The sequence below is a fragment of the Syngnathus scovelli genome, chromosome 4 (genome assembly GCF_024217435.2).
Source record: "Syngnathus scovelli strain Florida chromosome 4, RoL_Ssco_1.2, whole genome shotgun sequence".
NCBI lineage: Eukaryota > Metazoa > Chordata > Actinopteri > Syngnathiformes > Syngnathidae > Syngnathus > Syngnathus scovelli.
In genome coordinates this window covers 15,252,479-15,262,690 of record NC_090850.1, presented here as the reverse complement: position 1 = coordinate 15,262,690, position 10,212 = coordinate 15,252,479, and positions in this window count along the sequence as shown.

Sequence of the window (10,212 nt, the reverse complement as noted above, 5' to 3'; positions counted from 1 at the left end):
TGCAGTGTGTGTGCATTCCTATATGTCTATTTTGTAGTCTTCAGGATCTACTTCAACAAGTAGATGAGTTTACCATCACCAAAGACATTTGGACTATTGGGTTACAGCTGAGTCACGACTGTTGCGCCGACGGCCGGTCATCGAGGCGATGGCTTCTTCTGCGGGGGAGTAAACCGGAGTCATAGATCAGCAGGAGACAATTATCAGAGTAGGGGAGGCACTCAAAGCAGGCCAAGAAAGATTGAGGATGATTGTGTTGAGAGCAAGAGAGTGAGAGAGACTGGTAGAGGAGGAGGATGACGAGGGGGCGGTTTACTGTCTGTTAGATTAAAGTCGTGATGTTGCGGCATATTTTCCAACAAGTATCCATTTGGCTTCCATTTCCTTGCCCCCGCAGTGTTGCGTTTGCAAAAAAATGTCTGCAGCTCTCTGCAGACGCAAGTTGGTGGTGACTAATATACCTCACATGCGTCATCGCTCTCTCAAATAGATAGCGGCAACTTTAATTCAGACATTAACTATGACAGCATCCCTAACTCCAAAAAAAACAAAACACAAGTACATATTTGGACTCCATGCCTGACATATTTCCTATGCAGCAGAACCTGCTTGGCTCAAAGGGCCGTACTGACAACACATGGTTCTCAAATATGGACAAAATTACATGTACATCACTTAAGAATAGAATTTAAAAAAATATATGTATTATTTCAAGGTGAAATGGGGAAATCACAACAGCACCTGTTAGAAATATTAACTAAGTCATATATCAGTCTACTGTTAATATGTCACACTATTTATGGAGCACACAGGCAGCTGTCTGCCATGCTAATCTGCCATCAGCTACACAGCCACGGTGGTAAAGCTAACCAAAATAGGGTGTAGCATATCAAACCGTGGCCACAATAACTGAACCGAGCTGTACCTTGTGGAAATGTGGCTGTAGTAATGATAATTACCGCTACCTATAGTGGCACCACCTGCTACTTTATTTCCCCCAAGCGTAGAAAATGAATCGTCTATTTGGGGAGAGGCATTTATTTGTTCAAGTGGACGATGCACCTGGTGAGTCCGTAAATGAAGCCCGGCATCTATTAGATCATCCATATTTGAAGGAAATACGTATATAAGCATGTCATCTGATTTTACCTATAGATTGCAGTTTCATGTTTACCACTCCCAATCATCAGCTGTGTGGTGTCAACAACAAAAGTGAATGCAATTTATTAGCTCAATTAAAATGATGTGACAGAATCATGCAGAAATTTTGTGTACGTTTCCTTTGTGTTAGTGGCAACAACATGCACACACTCATGTGTTTCTACGTTAACAGCCACTGCTTGCCTGCCTGCGTTAGCCCTGCAGGGAGACTGATAGTCGTTCAGATAAGCTCCATCTCCATTTACAATCACAGCTCCTGAGATTGACTCTTTTTTCTTTAATAAGAAAATTACCCCTAATACCCTCTGCGTTGTACTTGGCTGCTCCCAGCCTCCTCACGGGCTCATGGAAAGCAGATGTTTGCTAGCCAGGCCACAGCATGCATATACATCATTGTTTGTACAGTGGACCCTCCAAAGTTGAATGCCCTGGAGCTCGTTCAATTTAAAGTTTCAACATTAGGAAATTATGCCTTTAAAGATGCATAGAAAAGAAGTTCAAATTGTCACGCATGACATCATCAGCATACTACTGGAGTTTACAAAACCCAGCAAAAAATGAGCAGAAGACATCATATATATCATATATATGTGGTAAAAATAGTAATATTGCAGTTGTAGTATTGTTTTCATGTTTTAACATTTACTGTGGGTAACATTTTTTTTAACTGATAAGAATGTTAAAATGTCACCTAAACGTTGACTGGACAGTTAGCATAATTAATGATGTCTAACATACTACTATGCAGATTTAAATAAGGAAAATATCATTGTCTTGAAGTTTTATTGTTGGGGAATGCACTAACATTAGGCCATGGTGGAGTGGCTGCTAAGAATGTGGCCAAGGCACACCATCTGTCTGCGATTGGTTGTTTTTCCTCTGATGCGGTGGTTTCTTCAAATTACAGTCAAAGCACAAAATGGGAGGCTGACTAGAAAGGTTTACTGTATGTATGCTGATGCTCATAAATTTGTAGAAACACCTTGTTGATGTGACAGGCAGCCCTTATCATCCTTGCTCATCAAGAATTCTACGCACTTACCCCCCAAACTTCCATCTCTTTATTTTCCCTCTCTCACAGTCACTGCTGTTCTTTTATCAGCATAGCCAACCTTATTCCCAGTGGCCCAATACATTTCTCACAATAACAAACAGACTTTGTGTGAGGCTGCGGGGCCAAATTCACTCTCCTAATGACGGTATCAATCGATCTTGAGGTCTTGCTGAGTTGAGCGGGCGTCGACGAGACCCTGTGATCAATAGTGCCACCTGGAAGATATATTTACTCACACCGCTTGTTTGACATTCCTCAAGAGTTGTGTATCAATGAGGTAAACAGAGTGAGGCTGTTAACGTTCGCTAATTACACACGCTCACATGTAGTCATCGCTAAGTGATGATGAACGTGAGGTTTAGGAAGGGAAGACAGAGGGTTAAACCTGATATCATGTGCAGCTTAATGCGTACATTTGGGCATGTGGCTAGAGAAGAATAGTGTGTGCATGCGGAATATGTGTATGCATAGAGCGGTTTGTGGGTGGGTATGGGTTTAGTGGATACCCGCACTCACTGATGCTTTGCCGTCAGTGATGTGCTGTGTGTGTGTGTGTGTGTGTGTGTGTGTGTGTGTGTGTGTGTGTGTGTGTGTGTGCGCGCACGCACACATGTTGTGTCTTTGCCATGTGGTTTCCAAAAATATAGAGGTATGGACACACGCTCGTTTCCCCACACCTCCACAACCATACACACACATACGCACGTTACCGAGAAAGCGCTGGCTGACCCTCCATGCGTGCTGTTGCCTGTGACCCCAATCTATTTCTGTGGCAGCTTCACACCGCCTCGTCACAGCTCGTCACACCAGAGGCCCGCGAACACTGACTCTTTGTGCGTCAACAGCAGTTGCATGGGAAGAATCTTCAGCAGGACAACACACATTTTGAGTGCGCCTCACTGATATACTTGATGATGGAAAAGATTTTATGCTCCATTCGTGGCTGCCGGGACATAGGAAATGTGCCACCTGGAATTTTGGTCAAACACACACCAACTTGTCACAACCATTTGCACAATAACACGATCCAATATAAAAGCTGTATGAAATATTCACTTCCAATGTTATTAATATTTACTTTTAATTGATGCTGATTGTTGATCATTTTTTTTCTTCTTCTGACTCTGCACTTATAGCAGAGCAAATCTAAAACAGGACAACAATAGCCCGTTGGCCTGTTCTCCATGGCGCTGTTCACTTGTGATTGCACATTGTGATTTACTAGGGATTTTGTGGAAGTTCAAGTGATCATTTCAAAATCGAAGCACATTGAGTTTTGTAGAAATAAAATCTTCAAGTCTGATTATTTATCTGTAGCCTCCCTTGTTAAATTATTGGCAATAATTATTTGCTGAAATAAATAAAGGAGCAGTATCATGCTATTTTAAGTTAAGAAAATGTCTAATAAGCACTTAAAGCCAAATAATCTGTGTGTTAAATATTTTGTGTGTGTGTGTGTGTGTGTGTGTGTTCTGGATGTGCGTGTGCATGATATCCTAAGAGGAGGACAGTGGCTCGTGTATTGGTGTAGTGCAGGGGCAAACAAGGCCCATCTGGAAAATATTGTCAGAGGCTGAAGCCCTGCAGCTAAAAAAGCTTCTGCCCCTTTTATTCTGCTTTTAAAGGGCAAAAGCCTCTACGGCTCTCGTTTGTCCGAGTCGGCACCGTCTTTTACGCAGAGAAACTCCCATTCAGAAAAGATAAACTTTCAGAGGGTCATGTGCAAGTATGCACACACACACACACAAATTAAACCCTGTTACTGGCAGCATCTCTTTTATTCTGACCCCAAATGGGAAGTAGTGGACCAGGCTAGAGATCTCTATCATTGTGGCCCCAGAGACACTCCGCGCTGATTATGTGTGTGTGTGGAAGACAAGCTGGGTCCCAGGAGAGACGTGCATATAGAGGAGCCCTGAGGCCACAGGAAATCCACAGAGACAGACAGACTGAGAGAGTGAAGCCTGTCGTAGTGAACCGAAGTAAAGAAAAGTGAAGAGAAATGCAACTGAGTGAGTCTGTCTGCTGTTGTCTGCTTTGATACACAAGATGAACGGCCTTCATCGCCAGCATGAGAAAAACGATGACCAACACCATGTAGACAGACAGGACCTGTTATTTCAGAAGAGCAAGCTAACAAATTAATATTTAACATTGAATTTATCTATTTGATAAATTTGATCAGCAGTTTAAACAGGAAACAGGACTTTAGAATTGAACACACCTTTATGAATAATTTTAAGCCAACTCAATGAGTTTATCTGATAAGTCAGACATTATTCGAGCATAACATGCAACCACAAACATTTTTTGGGGGAAATAAAAAAAAAAATGCAGGTTTAAGGTGTATATAATACTAACAATTTTGCCATAGCCTTAACAATATGAAGCCCGTTTCTAATAGTAAGATGCTATGTCATAATTATGAAGTCATAATCATCAAACATTAAGTGATAATTAATAATTCGGGATACTGTGTTGTAATTATGAGTCACAATAACAAAATTCTGACTGGAATCAACCTCCAAAGACAGAGCTTGGCTATGTGACTCTTGTTGAAGGTATTGTGTATTATTGTGCCTAATCACATTATCTTTTTTTTTTTTACTTTTTTTTTTAGTTTACTATTTTGTGTTCTTCTGGCACACATAGACTTTCATAATTAACCACTACAAAAACATGAAAATAATATTTTTGTAATTTACAATGCTGTTACCGCAGAAATAAACATATTACATTGTAAATCGTACCTCAATAATAGTGTCTGTCAGAACTAGCCATTATTAGGTTAGAATTTCAAAGCAGCTATTAAATTGTGCATGCGTACCTACTGGTAATCGGGTGTGGCTTTATAAATATAAATAGTAATTAGATACCACTTTAAAGAGTCTTGTCTTCTAATAATTCATGGAAATGTCTATCCATGTCAAGCAGAAGCTACAGCACACTGTGGGAGCAGCCACGGGTGGCATGCAAGTTCTCATCACTCTCAGCCTTTTGCTTCACTCCACCCTTCCCCAACTTCAGCCTCTGCGGTTATTCAAATCTATTGAAACTTTATTAAGCGCAACGGCCAACACATGTATGTTTCCCCTTGTGAAAGAAGCGCTTTGTAGACGCGAGTCCCCCCCCTCTGCACCCCACCTCTACCAGAACTCTCCAGCATGTAGGTTACTCATTTGGCTATATTGTGATTTCAGTCAGGCTGCTCCTGCGGCCTTTAACAGTTCACTTCCACGTCCATGCTCTGAGAAGACCACCCACGCTCGGCCAGTCATCGGCTGTGTCATTCGCTCCCTTACCGCCGCCTCTTTTACGTGCATGGAAATCTGCGCTGCTCACACGCACGCACACACACGCACACATGCACACACGCACGCACGCACGCACGCACACACACACACACACGCACACACACACACGCACACTGGGAAGAACTCCGCCTGGCAAAATGTATTAAAAAAAAAAAAAAAAGTCCACAGAGTCCATGTGTTTCCGAATGATGTATGTTATCTATTGGAAATGTCCGACCTCCTCCATTTACACCTCCCAGACCCCTATGCCTGAGGTTTCAGCCCGAATCAATTCGGATGCAGAATGGAGGCGAGCATTAGCTCTGCTTTGGCTACCAGAGGTCCCAAGGGTGACATATAGCTCACCAGTATTATTATACAGACCTTGAAATATTCCATCAAGGGTCACTTCATCCAAATTGAGCACACAATAAAATACATCGCGAGTAAACCCAGAAGCCACAAACCATGAATGTTTTTTTTTTAGCTTTACAGTACTGCTTTAAAAATGCAATAACAGGTGGGTGAACTTTAGCACAGAAAAAAAAATTGTATATCAACATGCTGAAGATTTTACAGTGTACAGATGTGGATTGAGATACGTGTTTAATTTGTTGCTGTATTGACTGAAGTGTTTTGTTACAGCTGCAACTGTAGTAAAATGTGTAAATGAAGTGGTATTGTATTGAACTGTTATAAGAAAAATGGTACTCAACTGTATTACACTGTTTAAAATAACATGGTAGTATTTGACACTTTGCTCTCCACATACCCTGCAAATAGAGAAAACGTGAGCTCAAAACACAGCTGAACCTAAAGTATTTTCCTTCTTCATTGTTCTTCTCTGAGGTTTATTGGCAAGCCAGCATAATGGCTCATTAGCGCCACCAACTGATATTATCTCCACTATAAACCAATGTGAAATGATGATGGCTGGATGTTCTTCAGATTGCCGCTGCAGTTTAAAAATAATTTTAAAATGCTAAGCAGCAAAACAGTAATGAATTCTAGGAAAGTCATGTCATAGCTGTTGTGAAATGATACAAAACAGCATTTTGTGCTGTTTCCAGAGATTCATGTCTTCTGCAATCAAGGAGTGTGTTGCAACAGAATTAAGCATTTATAGAGTGCGTTTGTGTGCACACGTATTCACGGAACCACCCAGTAAGGCTTAGGGAGCCAAGGAGGATATCAGATAGATGTCAGATCCTCTAAGCCTCTAAAACTGAGCTTGCAAATTACCATCACCTCCTCCAGCCTTTCACGTGCATACTTTCTTTCTGCGCTCTTCTTCCTCCCGAATCCACCCCCCCTCCTCACCGCTCCACGCTCTCTGTTTCTCATGTTACTTAGAGCAGCTTTACAAGACAGTAAAGTCCGGAGAACGAGATGTAACCAAGACAAGGAAAAACAGCTCAAGAAAAGCTGCTCACTGTCATTGTTTTTATTACTGGTGCTCGGAAACAAAGAAATGGAGTCAGATAATACTGCTAAGCATTTATAATCATATAGTGCACATTTTGACTGAAAACAAAGGTCAATAATGACCATTTATTTCACATTCATCAATTAATATAACTGTAAGGCCTACAAGTATTTAAAAAAAAAAGGTCAACTGCATACAGTATTAGCTTCCTGTTTACATTAAACGTACAGGCCATAAGATTTCAACCTAAGAAAACACACTTGGACTAAACGCAAGCAGAAACATTTGCACATCCAAATGGATACATAAAATTTGTGTGGAGCAGTAGTTTTTTTTTTTTTGCGTGCACGAGTATGTGACAAAAAGGAGACACAGAGTACCTTGTTAGGTAAACTGTTTGACATTCACGGGGGAAGATGTGATAAACAGGAAACTGCGCGACCCCCCGCGGCGTCCCGCAGCCACACGCCAGGGTCATAGCAAACATCCCCAATATAAACATATCAGATACACTGACATTTCGATTTATCAGCTCTGTCAAAACATCAAAGTGGATCATGAACATTGTCGTCTTGCTCAAGAATGGCATTTAGGATGGGAGTCTTCCTCACGACTTGAAAACTCAATTGAGAAAGTTAATCTCATATTTTGGGAATTATTCCCTGGAATCCATCTTGATGCGCCACGTTGATATCCCGTCACGAGAGCCAAAAGGTCGAAACATAGAACTGATTTGTGTGTAAGTGTGTGTGCCTGCCTGTGTGTGTGTGAGTGTGTGTGTTGCATCACTCTGGCAGTCATGTGGTAAATATTGTGTTTCCTGTCTCCTCCTTAACTGTTTTGGTAATTGGCTTGTGTTAACCCTGTGACCCAGTGACTACGGGCCAGCTGTACGTTTTTGTGTGCGTGTGTGTGTACGCATCAGGCATGTGCAGCCAATAGTAATTGTTTATGGATCAACACGTGATACAAAGTGTGCAAAAGCCATGCACGCAAAAAGTTATGGAGTAAAATTAAATTTGTACAATGGATTGTTGCCATGCTTTAATTAGTAATTGCTGCTACGTTTTCCTTCCAGGTGAGAAAATAAATATGGTAACATGAGGAAATATAGTTATTTGGCATTTGATGACATATGACATTTGTCTTTTCTCTGCGTGACTATTGTTTCCCACATCAATGGTGGGGTTTTTTAACTATGTATTTTCTCGTCACACTATTTGGGCCATGCCATCAAAGTGATGCCATTTTCATCTCCCAATATGCCATAAGATTAATGGTATATATATTTTATTTTATCTAGCAGAGAGGATGCACATTGATGTGCACACGTGCACACTACATATTGACTAATATATGCTTTATAATGAATGAAATTACAACATTAACGGAGGAATGTCAACATCTTCTTTGGTGTCATTAATTTATTGTAACATTTAAAGTTTTTCTTCTATTAAGTGTTAAGTGAATAATTAGAATATTTTTTTGTGGCTATATTTCATTCAAAATCTCAATCCTGCTACTCAAATGGAGAGTTTCAGTACAATAAATGAAAAAAAAAAATATTTACATAAAAAAAAATAAAGTTTACTGAAATTTACGAACTATTAGATTTGGCTGTGTTAAAATTACAACAAGCAAATGGTACCAATTTGTACAATGGGCCATTTTCATTTTTGTTGCTTAACAATCAATATTTTAAACTTATTCAGTCAAGTAAACAAAAACACTAAAGGGAGGATATCACAGTAAGGGTTAAATATTACTTATATACCTTATAATACAAAGTAAATAACATTTTTTTCAGTGCTTTTTCAGAAAGTATTTTGTCTGGTTATAGTTAAAAACTAAAGATACTAATGAATAATTATTTAACTACTAACTGAAAATTTCAAAAAGCACTATAAATTAAAGTTAATATTCTTGCCTGTATTACATACTGTATAGCAGGTATAGCTGCTACATTACATCCAGTTCCTGTCTTGAGAGGCCGTGAGCCTCTCAGCCAATTCATTTCTACAAACTGCGTGTTACCATGTCAGCTGTAACTCAATCAACCACACTACAAAACGTCTAACTTGGCTCCAAGGTTCATGGACGGCAGTGATTTAGATTTTCCATGTCATGTACACGAGGAAATAAATTATTGTAACTAAATGCCATGATTGCAAGTAAACATCTACTGTGTGGGCATGTGCGTGTGTGCTTGCAGTTAGTCAGAGGGAGGGAAAGATCAGGGGCGAAGACTGGGGCCAGTTAGCGCTGCTGAGTGCTTGGAGTTCCACAACAAACGAGCAATTAAGGAGCTCCACTTGGCCCCCTTTTGTCCCGGAGGCTGATTAGATTGGCTGGGACGTGTTAACCGTTCATCTTATCATCTTTGCTTTCCTGCCGAGCAGCACTATATTATATCTTGGATTCAGTTTACTAACACGCTCAGGCTGAGAAGAGTGTCAAAGTAAAAAAATCTTCGCTGCATCATTTTATATATATATTACACACACATTATATAGCCAGTAATTTAGCACCCGGAAATGCATGTTCAGTGTTGATTAAAAAATGTAATTAATTAATAATAATAAAAAATAATAATAAGAACAATAATTTAAAACATGTCATGACTAATGCTGTGGTTAAACCAGTGGTTTAAAAAATGTGTCAGGTTTGACATCACAGGGGAACAGCAGGCCAGTCGTGTGCCAGTTCAGTCAAGTCCAATCAGGCCGCCTGCACATCTGCCCTATCATCCGTTCTTGGAAGCATGTCCAAACAAAACATCTCTTTGTTTGTATTGGCACTGGCTACTCAGCCCACTCTCTAACACTAATACAAGATTGCGGCCATGCATCTTTTGTACGTTGCATATAGGACGATATGTCTGCAGATGGACGTCCAATTCCAGTAAAATCAACATCAAGAAAATAAAGCCAAAATACCATCACAAAGTTCAAGTTGTTGATGTCAAAACAAACACATTGGAACGTCATCAAGTGCTGGATTGCTGCCATGTACAGCATGTACACTACAGAGGTTTATAATTATGCCCCTGTGACCGCCTCCCCAGCCCAGGGGAAATAGAACAGCGCGGAGAAATATGATTGGTATCTCCATCTACAGACAGAGTCCATGACCCCAAAACGCAAATAGTGTCTTGTGTGTTAAGACAGGAGAGGAACCAGTGCGACCAGGGTCCACCCCGACCAAGTAGACACTGCCATCCCAGCACTGATTTACAATTTGAGCCTCTACCACTTTACAATGAGGGGACCGACTGCAAA